Source organism: Sus scrofa, chromosome 1 (genome assembly GCF_054392235.1).
Source record: "Sus scrofa isolate SSC_HxYL_T2T_F1_AM1 chromosome 1, Sscrofa_HxYL_maternal_Yorkshire_Landrace_v2.0, whole genome shotgun sequence".
NCBI classification, from domain to species: domain Eukaryota; kingdom Metazoa; phylum Chordata; class Mammalia; order Artiodactyla; family Suidae; genus Sus; species Sus scrofa.
The window spans coordinates 158,667,924-158,675,603 of record NC_139383.1 but is presented as its reverse complement, the minus strand read 5'-3'; the positions used below and the strand labels follow the sequence as shown (position 1 = coordinate 158,675,603).

The following is a 7,680-nucleotide window of genomic DNA, read 5'->3' as shown; positions in this document are numbered from 1 at the left end:
TTCACACTTTCTCTTCTCAGCCACATCATTTCCTAAGAAGCAGGGCCTCAGAGGACCTGAATGAAGCCCCAGTAGATTCTGGGCCAGCCGAGCAAGGCCTTGGGTTCTGGCAGGGCAGGAGCCGGTGTCTGAATATCCTGACCAGCCAAGGGGAGAGCCATGGGGTCCAAGACGTCTTCACTGCTAAATCTCTGTGAGCTAATGGTGAGCCTTCATCTGTACCCGCTGCTGAGGCAGCCCACATGATGCCCGCCTGGTACCTGCCTGCCTGCCCCGCCCTGCTCCTGCTTCAGCCCTGCCCTCCCTTCTTGCCGATTATCTTTTCCCAGGATCCATGTTTACACTCCTGACTTTGAAGACATGAGGTGGGTGAAGCTTACATACCATAACTTTTTTTTTCTTTTTGTCTTTTCTAGGGCCACTTCCGCGGCATATGGAGGTTTCCAGGCTACGAGTCCAATCAGAGCTGTAGCTGCCAGCCTATGCCAGAGCCACAGCAATGCCAGATCCCCAACCCACTGAGCAAAGCCAGGGATCGAACCCGAAACTTCATGGTTCCTAGTTGGATTCATTAACCACTGAGCCACAATGGGAACTCCCATACCTTAACGTTTAAAAAAAATTTCACTCTATTTTGTTTATTTTATTGAACTTTGGTTGATTTACAGTGTGTTAATTTCAGGTGTACAGCAAAGTAATTCAGTTATATATATGTGTGTGTATATATGTTTAGTTTGTTTGGTTTTTGTCTTTTTAGGGCTGCACCCGTGGCATATGGAAGTTCTCAGGCCAGGGGTTGAATCAGAGCTATAGCCGCCAGCCTACACCACAGCCACAGCAACATGGGATCCCAGCCATATTTGCCACTTATACCACAGCTCATGGCAGCGCTGGATCCTTAATCCAAGTGAGGCCAGGGATTGAATTTACATCCTCATGGATACTAGTTAGGTTCTTAACGCGCTGAGCCACAACAGGAACTCCCTCCATGGATTAGTTCTTGATTCCATAAGTGCTAGGTCATGGCATTTTACTGAATCACTTACACAGAGAGAAAGCATTTGCTCTGTGTCAACTCGGCAGTGATTTGCAGGGTAGTAATTCCTTCTGATGCTGTACTTTTAAAAACAGTTTTCAGTGAATTATGGAAGTGTGTGGAACTGGCAGGCTTGTCTTTTTCTATGACTCTGTGGGTTTTGCCAGGATTGTCCCCAACCCTCTGGGAAAATGAATATCAGCATGTTGTCTTGTCCCACATCCATCTGACTCCACTTTACCAACCCTCCTACCGGGGGTCCCCCATGGCCCCCAGGCCCTTACACAGCTCTGTGTTCGCCTGCATCCCATGATGCTCTGGGAGGGGCCATCCCTATGGGGCTAAAGGAGAATCACAGACAGCAGCCCACCTCTGGTTTTCCGGAGTTAAACCAGGCTCTGGTCCTAGAACCACTGCCAACTTTGACAGTCAACACTGGGCTGTTTTCTCTATTTGAAATAAAACTGGAGGGAGTGAGATTTCAAACTCCGAAGGGTTTTGCTAATTTTCCAAAAGGTTGCTGCTGAGGAAGCAGAGTGGTGAGATGGAAACCCTGGCCTATCTTGGTTGCAGGCGGGGGTGGGGGGTTGCTTTGCCCTCACTTTCCAGAGAAACACATGGATAGGTCTCAGAGCACTGACTGGGGGGACCCTGTGCAGGGGCCTCACTTGGTGCTCAGGTGGCAGAACGACCCCTGGCTTCCGGCTCCTCCCTGACACTTGCTGGCAGTGACTTGGTGAGACTTGGTTTCTTCACCCATGGAAGAGGATAACAGCTGCATACACAGCCTCCCAGTTAGGGTTATGTGACATGAGCCTGACCAAGGTAGACTGTCTGGCCCATCACAAGCACTCAGGAACTTGACCTAGGACCTCACAGGTGACCAGGGGTGAGGAGCACCTCCAGACGACGTGCCAGGCCCCCAGACACTCCGAGCATCTTTAGTGTTTATTTTTGAAATCTGGTCCTTTGAGTTGTTGGCTTTTGCTTTTGCGGTGACAAAAGAGGGTTAGATATTGCTTTTAGAGTCTGGGCAATCCCCAATATGGTTTCAAAAGAATATGATGATCCCTACTGGTATGTGAGATGACTTATTAAAATTACACCCTGTTTTCCAGCGGACCTTGTACAGTGTGGCCGCCTGTTAGAGATGTTCCAGTCTCCTCTTAGGACAACTGTCATTCCTGCCCTGGAGGGTGGGGGTGGGGGCGGCGGTCCACGAGCAACACTCCGCTTTTAGGGAAAGACCGGGCTTAGCCAAAACATTTCCAACTTCCTACTCGCCCCCACCCCCCAAATCCCCCAGAGGTTGCAAGCTGCCCCTTCTGTGTGCCTCGGGAGAGCAAAATAGGAATATCTTGAAGATTGCAGTCAAAAAGCCATGTCCTGGGAGCCAGGAGCCACGCAAGCCCTTAGTAACTGCGTGTTTTGTTTCCTCCTCTTCAGAGCACCCAGGTAACCCCAGGGCCACCTATCAGCATGGAGGTCAGACTGACCCAGATCCCACACTTCAAAACAATTATGCGGAGTGTCTCTCCTTTGCCAGCAGCTAAGTGTCAGAAAAGGCATTGACGTCATAGATCTCTGCTCTGATAAGTTGTGTTGCTGGGAGGCAAGGTTTACGGGTTACAGATTGTGTCAAAGTGGTTTATAAACTCAAACTCTAGGGGTTGCAACTGGCATTGCATTGTCTCAAAATCATGGAAACACCAAGAAGTCCAGGAAAAGATACTTTTGAAAACTTGATGTAGGTCAAGTCTATTGAAATTCAGCTTTTTGTGCGGCCCTGGTGCCCATGGGGGGCTCTGGACACCAGACAGTCTTTTCTCTCATTAACCTCAGGCTGCTCTCCCCCCGCCCCACCCCCAGGTACCAACACGGCAGTGCTGGAAAGGGAGGCAAAGCAGGTAGGAATGACTCATTTCTCATTTGAATAGACCCTTTATAAATCAGAGTCATCTTTCCGAGAATAAGTCCTTGAAATGAAATTGTACAATCCAGTGTTTCTCAACATCTCGGGTTTAAAGGCAGCAGGAGGACTTCAGAGTGTGGGTTGGAACAGGTGATCAGAAGGGGCAAAGTGGGGAGGGGACTGTGGGTCCGCTTGGGATTTCTGAATAATGAAACATGATGTTTAATAAGTCATTTTTAATTAGCTCCCATCCGCTGAGGTGCTCCTCTGGTGGTTATTTGTGCTACCTTGCCGACTTTCCAGGAGAGGCCCTGCTTTATGGCCCTGGCTACCATGTCTGCTCAGAGCTATTACTAGAAAATATGGTGGGTGTTACACTAACATGCAGTGACTCTCCTTACACACACACACACACACACACTCTCACACTCACACACACACAAGCAGCACTGATGGCCCAGAACACCTGCTTGGCGGGTGACACGGGGGTGGCCTTGCCTTTGGTCCAGAGCAGGCCCTGTCGTCCTGGAGGGCAGAGCACACGCCCACCTTCAGGACTCAGCTCCTTTTCCACCTGAAGTTTCTGATTGTGAGGAGGATGCCAGGTGCAAGACTCCTGGCACGGGCTCTTAGATGCTAGCCATGCTCAGGAAGAGCCTTCTGAGTGGCACTGCCCCAAACATGGGGTTGGCCAGACAAAGGAGACAGAACCCATAGGATCAGGAGCGATAGCTGGAGCTCGGTTTCTCTGTGTGTTTCTCAGATAAAGGCGCAGGGTACAGCGAGAGCAGCAGGGGCCCAGGAGGCCTGTGAGGGAAGCCCGCTGTCACCAGATGTCTCCGAGGCCCATTTCTCCTTGCTGGGTCCCCAGGGGACCGGAGGCCGGGGAAATTTGGGGTTTTCATGGATAATGCTCTAGAGGAAGTGTCTGCTCCCTGCAACCCTCAGCCCAGAGCTGAATGTGACCCTCTGGTCTGTCCACTCCCCTCTGGCCACCAGCAGGCGGTGCAGGCTGGCACTGAAGAAACAGGGGCTCTGGCCCATCATACCCAAACCCACGCTGTGTGGAGCCCTGTGTCCTCCGGGCTTCACTTCAATCTGGGAGTTTGGGCTGGGCACGGGTGGGAGCGCAGAAGGAGGGAGCGGCCAGGTGGAAACTGCATCTCACGTGGATACACACCTTCTGGCAGCACCTGCAGGAGGGCGTTTGGGGTGTGGGGGTGGGGCGGCTGTCAGTGTCTGGGGGGTGAATCACCCGGTAGGCTGGGAGGGCTGCAGGCTGTGGGATAGTGGATGCGGGAGGATGTAGAAGTCTCTAGAGATGGGGTAAATCGAGGAGCATCTAACTCTGATATTCCCATCCTCTTGGCTGCCTTTCTGCTCTGGCTCCAAGCTGGTGGGTGTGAGCAGAGACTGTCGGGACCCCAGGGAGGTGCGTCCACCCTGGTGTTGATGGATTGCAGGGGAAGGGTGCCTCGAGCCCCAAGTTCTCTTCCCTGGGAGTGTGTGTGTGTGTGTGTGTGTGTGTGTGTGTGTGTGAGTGTGTGCACACATAACAAGTAGTTCCTAGTCTTCGTCCCACCCTCCCCCTACATGAGATCAGGGGGCCCCCCCCCCCGCCCAACAATGACTGGAAAAGACTTTCCCTTCCCTCTCAAGGAAGCCCTAATGCCCAGCCCCTCCCTCTGGAGGGGGCTTCCCCTCCTCATACGAGCGTCTCAGATGGGAGTCATCTGCATTTTTGCTCAGTCAAGGGTCTAGTCAAGTAAACAAACACGACCGTATGTTACACACAAGAGAAGAATTCGATTCCAAATCCCTGTTACCAAGGGCACACTTCACAGCAGCACAGGTGAGAAAAACGTGATCAGGAGTTACTCTGCTACATCATAACATACCTAGGTCACTGGATCAGTTCCTGGAGGGTCTCCATGTGCTTGAGGGTTTTATAGACAGTAGTGAAGAAAGAAGAGAAAACCCCAGCCTAAGTCACTGGAGGGGCTTCCAGCAAGCTACCGACACCTCCTCTATAGAAATCCCTGTTAAGTAGGGTGCTGTGAAGAAATGGCAGAAATAGTGAGGCTCACACAGGAGGTGAGGGGAACATGTTCATTTATAAAACTAAACCTTGGGTCTCATGCAGGTCATACTTGATCCCACAGTGCCCCCAAAGTGCTGACTCATTTGTAGAGAAAAAAAATCAATCCATGTTTAAAGTGGACTCTTTTGAAAGGATGTGTTAAAATTACTCTCCAATCTTTTCCAAACCCTAGCTGACAAGCAGGTGTTTTCAGCGTAGAGGCTGGAGCTGCCCCACCAGAGGCCGATGAGAGGTTTGTGAAAGCTGAGAGGTGGACCCTCATGTGGCTTCAGAAGCTCAGATGCTTGGTGTCCTAGCACCTGATGCAAATGATGGGTAAGTTGCTCACTCACCTGCAGCGCCACCTGCTTGTCCCTCCCTGGAATACACCTGTTAGTCAAGCTCCATGGAAACAGGCTGGAGAAAATTAAAGATGGAGGGAGGATTTTGTGAGCTGTTTCTGCATGATCAGCACGACCTTCTTCAGAAGGGCCACAGACACCCGCAGTCGTGCAGGGCTCGCCTCCATGTGACTCCTCAATGTCAGCTGGCCTGAAGTGGGTGCTTCTGTTTATAAACGAATTCCTGTGCACAGCAAGTCTGGTGCAGCCTGGTGAGCCTGCTCTCAGTGCCAACAGCACAGTCCACAAGGCATGGCAACCCGTGACAACAGCAGATGGGATGTGTGATATCTCATTTCCATCTTTCATCATTAGTTTCCCACACTCGAGTCACACCTGGGCAAGTGCTCTGTCCATGGAAAACTGTTTGATGACACCCATCAAACAGGCCACATGTCACCACCAATGGGAAAGGATGGGCAGACTGAAGGTATCCCAGTGGGCTAAGTCTCTGCCAGCATGTCACGTCTATGCTCAGGTGTAACCGACAGAGCGCCTCCCTCGTGTGCCCCCACTGTGGGACTCAGGCCCATTGGTCATGCTCTTTCAAAGCATCCCTGACTTTTCCTTCTGGCACCCAGGGCAAATTCCAAGGAGGATGCTTGGCAAGACCCTCTCCCTGGTAGATGCCTGCCTCCCCCACTTGTTGCCAAACTCCAGGAGCTGGGGTTTTCTGTTCTTTCTTCACTACTGTCTATAAAACCCTCAAGCACATGGAGACCCTCCAAGGACTGATCCTGGACGAAGGGCCCAGGGCCTTCTGGACAGACCACAGAGTCGAGAAACACTGGTCTTGCAAGGGCAGCTTCTGAGCCCTGAATGGCGGGATTCTGTTCTAACTGAAACTTTTGGTCAACAAGTTCCTTTCTGTAGTTGACCATCAAAATAGACTTTGTGTCATTTGCTTCTGACCTGACCCTGTGCTTTTTGTATCTGACTCACAGGTGGGTGACCCACAGCTCATTCAGACAGTTGTCACAGCCCCTGGGCACCGTTTCCAGTGAATGATGTTGACAGTAATTTTCTTATTTGTGTTAAGAGTTTGACCTCTTAAAAAAATGTAGTTTTACTCGCACTGCTAACATCAAAACACACACACAGCATGTTTCATAGGGGTTACTTTGAATCCGATACCTGTTTTCTATAGGCTGTCACTCTGGCAGTTTCTGGACCTGTCAGCTCTCAAACTCACCTCCTGGCTGGGAAGACGCTCCTTCTAGTAACTAATGTTCTTTCCTAGTGAAATTCAGAACCAGCTTTTCCACTGACCCAGATATTTCACATGCAGAAAAATGGACCATTCACAGTCAGAGGATGATGAGGACAGACTTGAATAAAGGCAACACTTCTCAACTCTTTTGGATTGTTTTCATTGTTTTGAGAATGTAATTTCTAGGGGAAAATTTTCTAATCCTGGTCACAAACCATCCCCCAAACAATAAGTGTTCCTAAGTATGGTTTTAATGAGTGATTTCTGAGGCTTTGCTTTCATGGCAGGAATTCATTCCTATAGCAATTGTCATGGTGCCCTGACGCGCACATTGATGAAATATATGTATAAAATATTAAAACAAGAGAGCCAGGATCAACGCTCGAATGAGCAAGAGTGACGTGACTGAGGGACAAGTTACAACATTAGAGGGGAAAAAAGCAACCCTAGACGTCTGCCTTTTATTCCTGGGAAATTACACACTGATGACTCGAACCCACAGACCTGGCAGCTACTCAGTCACGCAGGGGAATAAGGGAGCAAACAAGTGTCCAAACTTGATCCAATGGCTTCAAGTCTTGAAATGATGTGTTTTGCACTTGGAATGTTTTCAAGGTGCTAACACTTGGGATGGGTCTAAGTAGAATAAACCATGATTTTTTTTCCCCAAGACTAAAACAAACAAACGACAAATTGTAATGCACTAAATTGGACTGTAGATGCATGTTATTCTTTATAGGATCTGCCAAAGACTAAGGAATAGGTTTTCAACTTCAACAATATAATAGGCAGTTATTTTTATCAGCAAAAGTGAGCTTACTTGTGAATAGCCAGAAGAACTGCAATTCAGGATATATGAGCTATGGCGGACCACAGGCAAGTCAGGGAACGAGGAAGGGGAACTTGCTTTTATAGGGTAAAGGGGGAGTTAAGAGGAGCTGGTATACCCACAGAGTCCATTGCGGGGTCCAAAGCGTGGAGGCTTCCCATTGGTTAGGCTGCTACAGTTTCTGATTGGCTGGGCTGTGATGCAGTGGAGAG

The 7,680-nt window shown here is 49.8% G+C and overlaps 1 long non-coding RNA gene across 1 annotated transcript; it reads left to right on the top strand.

Moving 5' to 3' along the window:
* The first annotated feature begins 2,713 nt into the window (after positions 1–2,713).
* On the top strand, positions 2,714–6,784 carry LOC102168188 (uncharacterized). Its single transcript, XR_301093.4, has 3 exons — positions 2,714–2,783; positions 2,906–2,943; positions 5,222–6,784. It is a non-coding gene; the product is annotated as an uncharacterized LOC102168188 (long non-coding RNA).
* Positions 6,785–7,680: the final 896 nt, after the last annotated feature.